The following is a 15,587-nucleotide window of genomic DNA, read 5'->3' on the forward strand; positions in this document are numbered from 1 at the left end:
AGACGAGAGTAGAGGATTCCACGTCGGTCCACATCTTGGTGACGAGAACAGGTGAAGGAATGCAGCGAACTGCGGTTATTTATAGGGGAAGGGATGATCGAAACGGATTGAGTTGGTTGACCAATCCAATCACGCGTTACAAAATTCAATCACCATTCGTCCAATCGGAAGAGATCAGTCCGTGAAGTCACATTCCCTATAAAGAGGCACTAGCGTTTGTGCGCAGTCAATCCATGCGACACAGCATAAACATGACACAAACTCAGAAGACAATGAATTGGGGTGCACCGGCCGTGGAAACTACCCAAGTGAACCCGGACTTACTTCCAGAAGAGGTGAATTGGGATTTTGTGGATTTTCTTTCGCAAGAATTTGTTCCTCAACCATTACCTTCGCCACCTTCTCCTTCTTTACCACACGTGGAGAATTTTAAACAGAAACAGAAAGAACAATTGGAGAAATTTATACAACAGCAAGAGGAAGCAGAACAAGCTTTTTTCCTACGACAGCAAGAAGAAGAGGTAAGAAAGAAACAATAAGAAGAAGCAGCAAAGAAACAAGAGGGTGAAAGTCAAACGGTTACGATACTGTTAGACATTTTAGCGGAGTTAAGAAGTCTGAAACAAATGTATCAGACTTCTTTATTACGACCGAAGAGAAAAAGACCTTCCCGAGCTAAACAACCCAACCCTGTGACAACACCTACAATACCACCCTTAATGATTTCTACCAAATCATCATCGACAGGACGCAGTCCAGAAGTAGGCCTTGGCCGTGGCAAAGGCTTAAGGCAGTTAAAGTTGATTGCTTCCTAAGTTTGTTGTTTAAAACCAACAAATACCCAAAGGCCCTTTTCAGTGCCACCCATTTCTCTTGAAAAGAGATAGTATTTCAATTGCCAACATCAATTAAAACTAAAAAATCTTTTTTACCCATATAGTACGTGTGAATGGTTGAGTGCGTGAGTATAGGTTCTTATTCTTAAAATCAAAACCAAGAGACACTTACTTTTTATAGACTGTCTGTTCTGGTACGAATTTTACAATCCAATTCACAACACAACATAGCACTTTAAAAAGTTCATAGGCTTCTTCTTTGTCTGTTTTCACTCTCTCTTTTTTTTAAATGTCTTCACTTTCACAGTTTTTTCCTCCTCTTCATCCTCACTTTCTTCCCTTCTTTTTTTTCTCCTGTTTCTGTTTCTTCACCTGTTTGCTTTCTTCCTCTTCTTCCTCTCTATAACTCCCCTCTTCTTCTTGCTCCTGTTGTTTCTTAGGGCAATCTGGAGACCAATGTCCTTTCTCTTGACAATGATAACATGCATCTTGACGTTTGTCTCTTCTAACCCCTGTTTTGTTTTCTTGACAGTCTGGACACTCTGAAGACCAATGTCCTTTATTCTTACAGATATAGCAAGTATCTTGACTTTTATCTCGAAAGGAGGATGAGTAGTCCGTAGGCTTGTCTGAAGAAAATTTTCTGATGACCCCTCGCAAAGCTCTGATGAAACGTTCGATCTGTGTAGTCTCGTCCATTGTTCTGCTCAGTTTGAGAGTGAAATGAATAATGGAAGGACAAGACACACACCCTTTATATATACGCTGGTCTGTCATGGATATAAAGTGACCCATGGTGTTTCTCATGTAGTCATTTGACTTTTTGCAGTCAAGATGAAACAATCCAATCCACTCGTGAAGAAAGGAGAAGAAGAAAGTAAGAGGCAGAAACGTGATCTATCGCCTCGTACCATCGCTGAAGTCTTGGCACAAATTCATGCCAGTGATTTTGAAGAGGACATGAGTGAACCAGAATCCAGGCCCAGAGAGTCTACACCTAGTCGAAGTTCACGAGTCAACCCTGAAAAGTACTATCACATTCGAGAGACGGAAAAGCGTCCCTCTAGAAAATTTAGAACCACGGCTTACAAATACACGGTGAAGTTTAAAGATTTCAAGTCCGACGTACCATTGGAGAAAGCAGAAGGGTTCATCACCGAGGTGTGGGATTCTTTGCTCACCACACTAAAGCGACAATGTCAACCCAAAAGAATACGATCGCTTGAGACTTTCCATAGAACACGACGGTTTTAAATCCCCTGTTTGGATCGAGTTTAGCAGCCCTGCATAATTGACCGCTTCCAAAGTCATGGACAAGATTCAATATGTACAACAATCTAATGACCAAATTGACATCACAGACGGTAAAGCCACACTGTCCGTGACCCACGTCTCTCCTCCTCAAGGGACCGGACGCAAAAAGGTCTTATTGGTGAACGATCTTCGCAGCATCAAAACAAGCCTAAAGCAGCAGGGAGGGCGAACAGACTCTAATTGAAAATTTCCATTTTATGCCAAAGAAGACTTCCACGAAAAAATCATCATGTAAGTCTTTGTTTGTTAAAAATAAACACTTCTATGATGATTTAAAGATCTTAGCCAGCGAGAAAACAATCTTAAAATATACTTGAGACGGACCCTCCCTGCTGCTATTCATTTCAGAATATTTTCTAAATCAGTCTTGATTAAAATATTTTATCATTATAAATTAAAATCATTAATATATTAATAATCATGGATGTTGGAGAAGCATATACTACTAGATTAGTACCAGAACGATTAGAAGCAATAAAGAAATATCTTCCACTGAGAGATTCTGTCAAACGAAAAATGCAAGCAGTTGAAGATGCAAAACAAGGTTTCGCGGAGTCAACTGAGTTATTATTTAAACCTGTAACTAAAGCTACTGAAAAAGCCGCCGAGGCTGCTGAAAGAATCCTGCTTTGAGATATTGAAGATCCCGAAGAAAGAAATAGAGGCATCCTTCCAGTGTTAAAACAATTTGAAGCTCAAACTCGACCTCAAGCTCAAGCTCAACCTGCAGCTCAACCTGAACCTGTAGCTCAACCTGAACAGGTTTCTTTCATAGAAAGATTTACTGATGATGCTGCACGAACAATAAAAAATTTCCATTTGAAACTGCTGATGATATAATTGAATTTGGTGCATTTGCTTACTCAATTTTTAAAGAAAAACATAATTTTTTAAAAACTGAATATTTTACAAAAAGTAAAAGTAGCAATTCGTGGATTGATTGGATATATAAAGCAAAACGAAATATTTCCCGTGTAAATAAAATTGGTGATGATATTTATCGTAAGTTTAGTGAGGGAAAAATATTAAAAGAAAAATATGATCTAGAAAAAAAGGAAGAAGAAAGAAGAAAAAATGGAAAAAAATTATGCAAAAAGCAAAGAAGGTACTGAAAAGTGTGCCAGAAAAACAACAACCTTCATATAAACTTCCTGCGCCTTTGCAACAACAACCTAAATTATCATCTCAACCTAGTATGATGTTTACTGATGATACTCTTAATACTTTTAAAGACAGAGATAAATTAATTAATATTGCTGCGCATAATTATGATTACAGAGATGATTATCTGAAACCAGAATTTGTTGATGACATAACATCTGAAAAAGAATGGATTCCTTCAGTATATTTTGCTTCTACAGGAGATAAAATAAATTTATCAGATCCAGAGTATAAATTTTTTTTTAAAGATGTAAGTGAGCGTTTGATTAAAACATATCAACAAAAAGAATCTACGGAAGAACAATCTTTCGATATACTAAAATCTCTTGGTGTTACCGGTAGTGGTTATAATTCTGTTTGTTCCGACAATGTTCTCAATGATGTATCGCGATTAGAAGTTTTTATTGGAGGAAAACGAGCTGGAAATAATTCATCAGAAATAATCAACGAGCCAACTGATATCTGCCGAAGATTGTTTCAGGCCGGCGTCATGGATATTAGCATTTACCGAAATCTCATTGATGAACTCGTTGACGATTACAGTGACTAGTTGTTAAATAAACAAATAATTAAATAAAATGATCGTGCATAAAAATTATCGTAAACCTGTGCCTGTTCGAGTGGTGAATGCGCGGTTACCCATGTACAAATTCACTTACGGAAATGGATTAGGTGATATTATTAAAGGTTTTATTACAAGACTAGCTCCTAAAGCGGGTCCTATCGTGAAACAATTATCAATGAAGGCTATAGACTTTATTCGTGATAAAGCTTTTGCTGCTGTTGGTAGCGCTGCCAGCAAAACGTTCAACACCGTCAAAGACGGAATATTCAATTTAGTACGCAGAAAAAAAACAACCTGTCGCGGCGGTCAAATTACCAAGCACCGCAGTGATGCCCAGCGACGTCAGTAAAATAATAAACGACGCAGCAAATCAAAATCTATCATCGTTGATAAATCAAGAAGCAGAACAAATAAATACGAGCATGATATCAGGAAGGTAATGTTTTTAATAAAATGTTCTCGCGAATATCTAACGCTGTTTTTGACATGGATGAACTAATAAGCAAAGATGATTCGGTGCGTGATTATCAGTATTATTCATATGACGCGGTAAAACCAAATCAAGATGGGCGAGTTGAACTTCAGGTTCATGACACAAGCAGATACTTTTTACCTTGTGAAGCGTTGATCGAAGTTGTTGGTGAACTCATAAAAGCCGATAATAACGTATATCCAGAAGCTTTCAAAGTTGGTTTTGTTAATAATGGTATTATGACATTATTTAAGAGCGCCATATACATGGTTGATGGAAAAGAAATTGAATCAATTCATGACAATGTCGATGTTGCTACGACGATTATAGACCTAGCGAGATACTCAAATGATTTTACTAGATCAGCTGATCCTAGTATGATGTTTGCCAAGGATAATTTTAATGAAGCTGATCATAATCAATTCAATCTCGTACAATTGACTCATGTTTCTGCGGGTGCTGCCGCAGCTGGAACGATAGCTCGGTCAGGTGCTCCATTTCCGGTAGTGCAAAGCGTTAATCATAATTTTAATATGGGATTTGCAACACGCAGACACATGTTAAAAGGTAACCGCAGAAGATTTTCGGGTATGATTCCGTTATCTCATATATTTGGATTCTGCAGAGATTTTAGAAAAGTAATTTTTGGAGCCAAACACACAGTTGTTCTTTATCGAAAAGGCGATAGTAATGATGCAATCTGGAGAGAGGGTGATGATGATCCTGCTGTTGATGCTGCTAATGCTGGTAAAGTAGTACTATCTAAACTTTCACTGTGGATGCCAGTAATGACCCCATCAATATCTGAAGAAAGTAAATTACTTTCTTTTATGAATCAGGGTGGTAAATCAATAATGTATTGGTTGACAACGATCACCGATAGTACCAGCAATAACATAAATGGTATTTTACTTGGCATATATCATCACAACAAGGTGTTTCTGCACCTAGACATATCTTTATTGCTCTTCAAAACGCTGATCGATCAGATAATAATCAAAGAGCTAGTCATATGATATTTGATCATTTTAACGCTAGTGAAATATCATTGCGGATAAATGGGCATCAAGAACCATCTGAAGAAATATCGTTAGATTTTGATACTAATTCAGTAGCGCGTGGATATCGTCGGTTGTTGAGTTTTATGGGACGAGATGAAAATATCGATACTGGTTTGCAAATATCACAATTGGATTTTATAACATTATATCCGATCTATTATTTTTCATGAAATCATATCAAATTAAATGATATAATTCGACGGAGCGAATATAATACTCACGTGAATGATTTTACTACCCTTCAAGAAGCTATCAGAAAAACTGATGAAACTATTACTGAAAAAATCGACAGATATGCTGTAAGAGTCCTTGAATATATCATAAAAAAACGATAATAAAATCGATGAAACTATCAAAAAAATAGAATAAATTAACAAAAAACTCACCGATATCAATACCAGCATAGATTAATTCAAAGGAACTGAATTATTAATTCCTGGAATTATTGGAAAAACTAACCTTGTTAAGATTCCAGCAAGAATAAACGTAAACAATATCTTATTTACGACGTTGACGGGATCATCAACATGGACGCCAGAAAATAATACTCTCAAATACACCGCTGCAGTTACTGGCGTGCACAGATTATACATATTTTCCCCTGTAAGATTCAGAATAATTACTAAAGAATACGACTGGAGACATCCCAGTGATAGATTTCTCGGATTTTTAACTGTTTTATTAAATAAAGGAGTCGAAGAAACATTTACGTTAGAAACTGATAAAACAACAAAACCAACATCGTACTGGTGGTGCATGGAGTTCATAGCTGAGTCGCCTCAATTATTTACTAGGTAAAAACATAATGAGTGCATCCAAGTACAGGTATGATCAAGTGCGTGAATGACAGTCGTCGCTGAAAAATATCATCGACGTATACACGGCAAAGATAAAAAAAATATCAGGGACGATTAGTTATCATTGATGTGATTGTTTATTCGGTATCCGCGGCTGTTGCTGGAGCTAGAATAATATTATCCGCGGTAACAATGATGGCACCGGTAACTATAACTATTTGTGTTTCCGCGGCAACGACGGTCGCAGGTGTCCTTAACATGGTCTCAAAAAAAGTGTGTTCCTGTACGAATGAAAAATTATCCGAGTATGTTATTAAATTACATACAGGGACGGCCGCGTATTCGAAATTATCTTCGCTGTTGTAGGAGAGTCTCAGTGATGAAATTATATCCGACTCTGAGTTCTCGTCGATGATGAAAATTTACAACCAAGCTGATATTAAAGCTACGAATATTAATAATGGCGGAATTACTTCAGCAGATCGTGACAAATACGGTTCCAAGAAAAACCACGATGATCTCGGTAAGTTCGACTAAACCAGAATTTAATATTAATTTTCCAGCTGCAATTTCCATTGACGAAATCGCACTAGCACAGTTGCGAGTATATCACAGCTGGCCCAACATCAGATCTAAATCATTTGGTGGATTACAATCAAATAATTCATTTGTGTTTACTAATAAAAATAAAACCGATGGCACCCCTAATTGGATCGTCGTTGGAATACCAACAGGTAGTTATCAAATTGAAGAAATTAATGATGAATTAACACGCAGAATAAAAAATATAACCGGAAAAGAACCTGGGATAAAAATATCCGCGCATGAACCAACACTAACTTCGATCATCAAGGTAAGTTCAAACTACGTTGTTGATATTTATGCAATTTAATTAGAACCGTCTTAGGATGGCCTGAAATTGTACCAGCACAACCACCAGATCCACCAGAAATTAAAAAATCTGATTATATCACAGACAAACAATCATATTATGATACTGATCCAAAATACAAACAAAATTTAGATGTTATAAAGGATGCAACCATAAAAAGCGATTTTATTCTCAGAGAGAAAGATCAAATACCGTGTAGTTTTTATAGTAAGCGAATTCAAGCGGGAACAAGAAGAGGCGTCTCTGTTGATGTAAGTGAATTTTTTGAGTATTTTAAAGAAATTAATCAAGAACATTTTAATCAACTAAATCAATTAAAGAAATATTTTCGTGAATGTGTTTTTAACGTATCAAGTTCATGTAGCGAGATTATCAAACACATAGAAATAATGAATCAGCTTGCATCCGACATGAAATATTTTCACACACGAATGGTTCAGGCAGTAATTAATCCGTTAGGCTTATAAAATAAAGAAAAATTTTTAGACGCGTACTCGCTGACGGAAGCTGAATTACCAAAATTTAAATTTTCTGGTTATAACGCACCTGAATTAAGAAAATCTGTCAGCGACACCATTGATGAATTATTTTATGAATTATCCGCGTGGAAATAATTATTACCACCACCAGCTATACTTAGACGCGAAAATGCTCCATCTGGCGGCGGCAGACATATTTCGCCGGAGCCGGTAAATATAACGACCGTGGTTGCGGTTAATCTTAGTTGTGACATCGTCGAAAACAGCTACAGCGCAGACACATCAGTGTCAAATCAGGCCCAGCAAGGATTTATTCTTTATTCGTTCTCGCCGAAACAACCACCGGGATACTTAATTGTGCAAGAACCAATTAATCCGGTTTATCTGCGATGTCATAATCGTTTATTATCAAGAATGAATTTCAGACTAACAGATCAATCTGGAAATTTGCTTGATTTAAGAAACGAAACATTAAGTATTAATTTACTTATAAGATCGTAAGATCTTTATCGTAAAATGTTTCCAACCTCTATACCTGAAAAAAAAAAAATAAAAAAAAAGATAAAAACCAACAAAAAATAATAAAATATATTTTTTTAAAATTTCATAATTTTGGAATATAAAAATTATACCTAATAAGGTAATCTTTGATATTAAATATCATCGAAGTATGATAATGAATTTTAGATTTATCTGCGGCAATTTTAACATATTCAGCTGCTTCTAGAAATTCCTGAAATTTAATAAAATTTCTTTGTGAAAGTTTTTTAATTCGCCGCTGAAATTCCTCATGAAACTCACTAACTATTGCAATTAGCGAAAACGGAGTTAGATCAGGCGAATCGTTTCTGGAATTTATTGGCTAAATAAACCTGATATTGGAAATCTTACTTTGATGAAATTTTCTTCAAAATTAAATTGTGTAGCTGAGCGAGTAATGGAGCATTTTGCAAACGCAAATGCGGATCAGGTTTAACCGATTCAAGACGAAAAATAATAATCGCATGGACGGAATCGGTCACTGCGGGTGCGTCAGTAAATGATGTTGCTGCGTTATCAACTAAATTAAAATGTCCCATGATGGTAAAAACGCTGTCGGGGGAAGTTTTATACGAGTCAGCGAGTAAATCTCGAGGAGCACCAATTATAATTGTTGATCAGAATTCGCACGCATGGACGTCCGCGGTAACAATATTCCTCAGAAAATTCTGAGGCAGATATGTTTGATTTTATTTATAAAATAAGTAAATCCGATCCAGTATCGGTGTGGTTGTTTAAGAGCAACGAGGATGAATATGATCAGTTTGTAAGACATAATGGTGAATTATATAGAAATGAATTATTACACAACGAAATGAAAAAATTGTCAGAAAAATACTCAACAAATCCTGAACAGTTATTGATTAATTGTTTAACTGTTCCATCTGTTGCTGCCCACACTGCCAAGGAAAAAAATACATGGAAACCAACTGGGGGGGGGAATTTCTCAAAGATGTACAACAAAGTTGTATCGAATATGGACACGGCGGATTATGGAATACCAAATACAATTGTGTCGATATGGTATCATTTGACATAATCGCGTGTTATCCTGGAAGTTTTTTAGGATTAGGCGAATGTGCTAAATATTTTACACAATCTGGACATCCTTGTGACGAATTGACGCTAGTATCAATTAATGGTCCGTTACCGGATTTTCCACTGACAGGATTCGCTCGTGTAGTATCATTTGAGTTTGCTGCGAATTTACATAAAATTTGTTATATTTGGTTTGGTAAACTTTTTTCGGAACGATGCTGGGTACCAATAGTGTTGCTGCGATATATGCTTGATTCGGCGATGTTAACGACGCTGACGATCAGCGATGCAATTATATCATATAAAAAACAAACTTCGGTTTGGTTGCCAACGGAACACGAAGCAGCAAAAGATCTAAGTAGAAAAATAATCGGTAAATTCACTCAAGGTGGTGCATATGATCATCAACGACATCTTTGCAGATTAATCATGGACGACCCTGAATTAGATTTTATAATCGCTGATACCGCATCAAGAAATATATTTTGTAATCGAGAAAACGTTTATTTATTAAACTGAAAAAAATTAGGTACCGTTGTCAGTTACATTGATGGAGAATCTCCGCAGTATACTCATTTAAGATCATCGATGTTCGCATATGTAAGTATAAATTTACTTTCGATAATAAAAAAGATTTCCCAGCGAGGCAGTTAGAGTAGCTACTGATTCGTTTTACATCGATAGAAATCACTCAGCGGCGTTAGAAAATTTAACCGGTGACGGTTCATGGGGCACATGGAGAATCAAAAACGAAAATATTCTTAATTATTGTGAGCCAGCTTATGTTGCGATTGAAGATAAATATTACCGCGATGCAGTATTAGAAATTTCTTCATCACCGTGTTTGTACGATCCGGTATCACGATGTAAAACCGTCTGCGTGAACGGGCCGGGTAGTTCTGGTAAAACCACAAGAATAATAGAATTAGTTAGAAATTCTGACGTGATCGTGTTGACGCCCACACACAAACTAGAGCGGGAGATGAAACAACGAGAAGTTAATTCGTGGACGTACCATAGTTTTTTTAAATACAGCGGTGGTACATGGACTTCTTCGCGAATGGGGGAAAAATATATCAGTAAAGTTATTATTTGGGATGAAATTTGTACTGTTTCGTTGGAAACACTAAAAACATTCCTTGATTGGTTATTGTTGAAAAATACTGCTATAATTATGTGCGGTGATCACGGTCAACCGAATCCCATTGATGGAGAATCTCCTCATGACTGGCTGAAGAATTTTGTTGATTATTATGAAGAAGTTGATACCGATTACAGATCACTTGATACAGAATTAAGTTAATTTAAAAAATTATTTCGATTACAATCAAATAAAACTCAGTGCACGATTATGCGTAGAGTAATTTCAGAAACATCCATGAAGGAATTTTTAAATCTATGGACGCCAAATGATTTAATAGTTGCAAGTAGAAAAATAGTTCGTGATGCGCTTCAACGGGAATTATTTCAGTTACATAAAGACAAATTTCCATTATTACCGGTGTCGTTATGCTATCTGCCAGCAGATAGACGACGACAAAATATTGACGTTAACGTGCCAGGGCAAGGAAATCAACATTTAGTATTAAATTATATTGTTACTGTTAATGCTGAACTTGTCGAGCAAGCACTACACGCGGATAAATCTCCATGGACGTTAGGATATGCATTGACGATTCATTCGTCTCAAGGATTAACAATTACTGATACACGAGTTTGGATCGTCGATGATCACATATAATGGTCAAATTTAGTTTATGTAGCTGTATCTAGAGTTAGAAAAATATCTCAACTGAAACGGATCGTTTTAGATAAATCAATAATTAATGATGAAATCGACGATTACGTAATAAGGAAAAAATTATTTAGTTATAAACAATTTGATAACAAAATAATTATAAATTTGACCTGGATGTGCAATTTGTTATATCGCTGAAACAACAACAAAACAATCACTGTTCAGGTTGTAATTGTATAATAACGTGGCAGTATCAGAAAATGATTCAAGACAATTTACCGTTGACAGGAAAATAATAATTACGGTCATACGCGAGAAAACATCACTCTAGCGTGTTTGGAATGTAATCGACGTGGAGTTTGTTATTTAAGTGATTGCGGCGGTAATTGAGTATCCTCGGGAATTACTTGTAATTCTTCACGCTGAGGAGCAAGTGAATCAAGTACATAAATTGCTAGTTCTACCGGTTGATCTTGTCACGGTGGATATTTTATGTGTTGTTATACTCCAAAATAGGATCAGTTGCTCTTTTTCTGCCACCCTCAGCCTCGCCTGGTTTATATAAATATCTCACAATGATACTACCTAGCACTGGTCGTGTTGAAAAATCATATCTTTTTATTGGTTTGACCTCGCGCGTAATCGCGATCGCCGGTTTCATATTTATTGCTCGTGTTGATTCATTATTTATCGCTAATATTACATCTGGTAATCCTTCCACCCATTCGTGGGATCTCTTATCCTGAATAAATTCTCTCGCGTACTGATATCCAAATAATCGCTCAGCAAGTGTTTTATTAAATCGTTCAACAATAGCTTGATCGCGATGAATTCCAGTATGTCCGCGCCGTATATTAACGTTTTTTTGTTTCATTAAAAATGATAGCGCACCTAAAAATTCCCTACCAGGATCAACTTGAAGTAAAATTGGCCATTTTAACGGTCCTCGCTGATAAATTTTTATAAATGCATTTTGTCGATAACGGTTCCGCTTCTTTGTATCTACTTGAGATATCAACTATCGTTAGTACGGACTTGTATGTTTTATCGTTAACAACATCGTGCGGTAAAAACATAATATCAGTCTAATAAACTTTATTAGGAACACTAACGTCAAAATGTGCGTGTTCGATTCGTTTAGGCGGCGGTAGATAAATTTGCCACGCTGCCTGCTTGGACAACCACGACGCAGCAGTAGCAGGTTTTACTTTTGCAGCTGCGGTAAGTTTTTTAATTGCTGTTTTACCTTTCCAAAATCCAAATGGAGAATAATAAATCGATTCCATAATCTTAATTACCAGCACCTAACGCTAATTTGCCTTTCATTGCGGATCTTATTAACCAATTAGCTAACCTTTCTTGAAAATTTTTATTTTTTTTATAGAATTTAGCGAATGAATTAATTTTACAACAGCGATATGTTTTTGTTGTAAATCATTGCTTCGATAAGCAATATCATGAGTGAGACACGCTTGATCAATCGCATTTACTGGTTCTTCATTTGATTTTGGCGTATCATGATCGTCAAGTCTGATATCAAGTCGAGTTCCTGGACCACAATAATTATACCCAGGAAGATGTTTTTCTCCGCTGTATTTGGACCAAAATAATCCTGGCAGTGATGTTAATTATGTTGTAATATCACCGCCGTGTTTCTTTTTTTTTTTTTTTTTGATTAGTTTTTGGTTTTTGACCCGAAACAAATTTAAACTTCTTTGTGCCGCATTTTACGCATGTACATGCAACAGCTGATTTATTATTGCGCGTAACAACTGTAATTAGGCCTGTTGTTGGTGTACGTGATCGGCATTTTACACAATATAAATTCATGATATAATTATACCATGTATGTAATTGATTTTTCCGCCACAAAGAAACATGAACCAGTCAAACATCATGCAGCACCACCACATTCTATCAGAATGATCATAATAGGTCGTGGAAAAACGCAGTTGTTGCTTAATTTGATAATGAGATGGTTAAAATGGGACAAGTTATATTTGATAGCACCATCTGTTGATGATCAGAGATGTTACCAGGTTTTGAAAGATTTTAATGAAAATGCATCGCTGTTAAGTGAAACTGGTGATATTATTGAATTTATCACTATCACTAACATCGATGAAGCACCATCTGTTGATTCCATTGACCGATCCATTAATAATTTAATCGTATACGTTGACGTAATGTTAGATAAACAATCAAATCCTGCCAGGATATTTTCCCGAGGCAGACATAAAAACACTGATGTTATTTATGATTTTTTCGTGGAAGTCTTCTTTGGTATAAAATGGAAATTTTCAATTAGAGTCTGTTCGCCCTCCCTGCTGCTAACCTCATCCGAATTAACAACTCTCAAGACCAGATGTGTTTAGCCCGCGCCATCGTGGTGGGACGAACGTATGCCGACAAGAACGAGACGGCATAATCGAAAAGAGCCTGGAAAACTATTCACCAATCGGACCGAGCCAAACAACGAAATGAAGCAGAACTCCTGTTACAACAAGCCGGACTGTCCAAAGACTCACCCTGTGGCATTCCTGAGATGCAAAAATTGTAAGATGTCCTAGCTCCACGCTACACCTTGAAAGTACACCCTCAAGAAGTGCACGGGCCTCTGTTGTTTCGAGGCCAAGATTTTAAAGATGGAAAATACATCCACCTCTATCATCACGATGAACATTTCGATACCATTACCAGAGTCACTGCATTCCTGGGATACGGGTATTGCTGTGAGAAATGTGACTATGGCTATAACAATCGAGAACAACACATGCATTGTGGATCGAAATGCTCAGGATGTTTAGCCTTTCAACCCTGTCTGTACAAAGGACAAGAACGAGTGCACTGTCCTGCTTGTCTGCGCACGTTTGTCAGCCCTGCCTGTTACCAACAACATCTGAAGATGCAAGGTTCACAGCAGAAATGTGCTTGACAACTCCTGAGATTGTACCCTACGTGTGGACAAGGCATATGTACCAACAGTGCCAAGGCACACGTATGTCGAGGAAAGAAAAAATGTCACATTTGTCACCAAATTGTGGACTTGGAACACCAATGTTTCATGAAAAAATACCAACCCCGACAAGAGGAAAATGAGGACCACGAGAAGAAAGGCAATTTCATCTTTTTCGATTTCGAATGCATGCAAGAGACTGGCATTCACGTTCCTAATTTCTGCGTGGCTCATCGAGCGTGCGAGAAGTGCATTCAAGAACCTATCTTCAGTCATTGCCCTCACTGCAGCAAGATTCCTGGAGGACGTGAAAAAATCTTTCGGGGACCGAACACGCTAGCCGATTTTGCCCAATGGGTCGTAGACCCCATCGACAAGACGTGGAGCCAAGAGGACATCGAACGTTACGGAGATTGTCATCGTCATGCCACGGTGATGGCTCACAATTTCTCCGGATACGATGGACAGTTTCTTTTGAGATACTATACGGAACATGGCACCGAGCGTCCTAAAGTCACTTTGAACGGAGCCAAAATCATTTTCATGCAAGTGGGACAAGTACAGTTTAAAGATTCGATGAGTTACTTGGCCATGCCTTTGAGCCGAATGCCTAAAACATTTGGAATGACAGAAATGGCTAAAGGGTACTTTCCACACTTTTTCAATACGGAAGCCAATCAACACGCCGTTCTACCCCATTTACCTGAGGCTCACTATTAAGGCCCTGACAACATGCGTACCGAACAACGAGAAGCTTTCTACGCTTGGTACCAGGCTGACGCCTCGGACCCTTTCGACTTTCAGGAAGAAATGTTAAAGTATTGTCGTTCCGACGTGGACATTTTACGACGTTGCTGTGGAACATTTCGAGAACTGTTCATGGAACACGGAGGGGTCGATCCTTTGAAAGAAGCTTGCACCATTGCCAAAGCGTGTTCTTTAGTGTACCGGCAACGATTCATGCCTGAAAACACCGTGGCTATCATCAGCCCTCAAACGACCAACTATGTCAAACGTCAATACTCGGTCAAAGCCCTACGCTGGTTACATTACTTGTGCGACAAGGAAGACAAATGGATTCAGCATGCCCGCAACGGAGGGGGCGAAAAGACCATCGGAACGCATTCGGTCGATGGCTGAGACTTAGAAAACCCCAAGATCGTGTACGAGTTTAACGGTTGCTTATTTCACGGATGTCCCGTCTGTTACCCTGACCTTGGCACTAAAAATCAGTTTTTACAACTAACCATGGAAGACTTGTACCAGGCCACCTGTCAGCGACGTTTGAAGTTAGAACAGCAAGGATACAAAGTGTTGGTAATGTGGGAACACGAGTACGATCACCGTTTGAAAACCGATCCCGAGTTTAAACGCATCGTGGACAGTTACAAGCTGATGGACCCCCTGAACCCGAGGGATAGTTTGTACGGAGGAAGGACCAATGCTACCTGTTTGCTGTACCACGCTAACGAAGAGAAAGGAGAAGAAAGCAAATACTTGGACGTGTGTTCCCTGTATCCTTACGTGTGCAAATATTGTCGCTTTCCTGCAGGGCACCCGCAATTGCTGACGGAACACATCGACCTGATAAACATTCGACAATAATGAAGGCTTGATCAAGTGCAAAGTCTTGCCTCCCACGGACTTGTACCATCCCGTGTTACCTCACCATTGTCAAGGCAGGTTGATGTTTCCCTTGTGTCGTAATTGTGCCGAAACGTGTAACCAAGATCAGCCT

Source organism: Sinohyriopsis cumingii, chromosome 7 (genome assembly GCF_028554795.1).
Source record: "Sinohyriopsis cumingii isolate HCF-2022 chromosome 7, ASM2855479v2, whole genome shotgun sequence".
NCBI classification, from domain to species: domain Eukaryota; kingdom Metazoa; phylum Mollusca; class Bivalvia; order Unionida; family Unionidae; genus Sinohyriopsis; species Sinohyriopsis cumingii.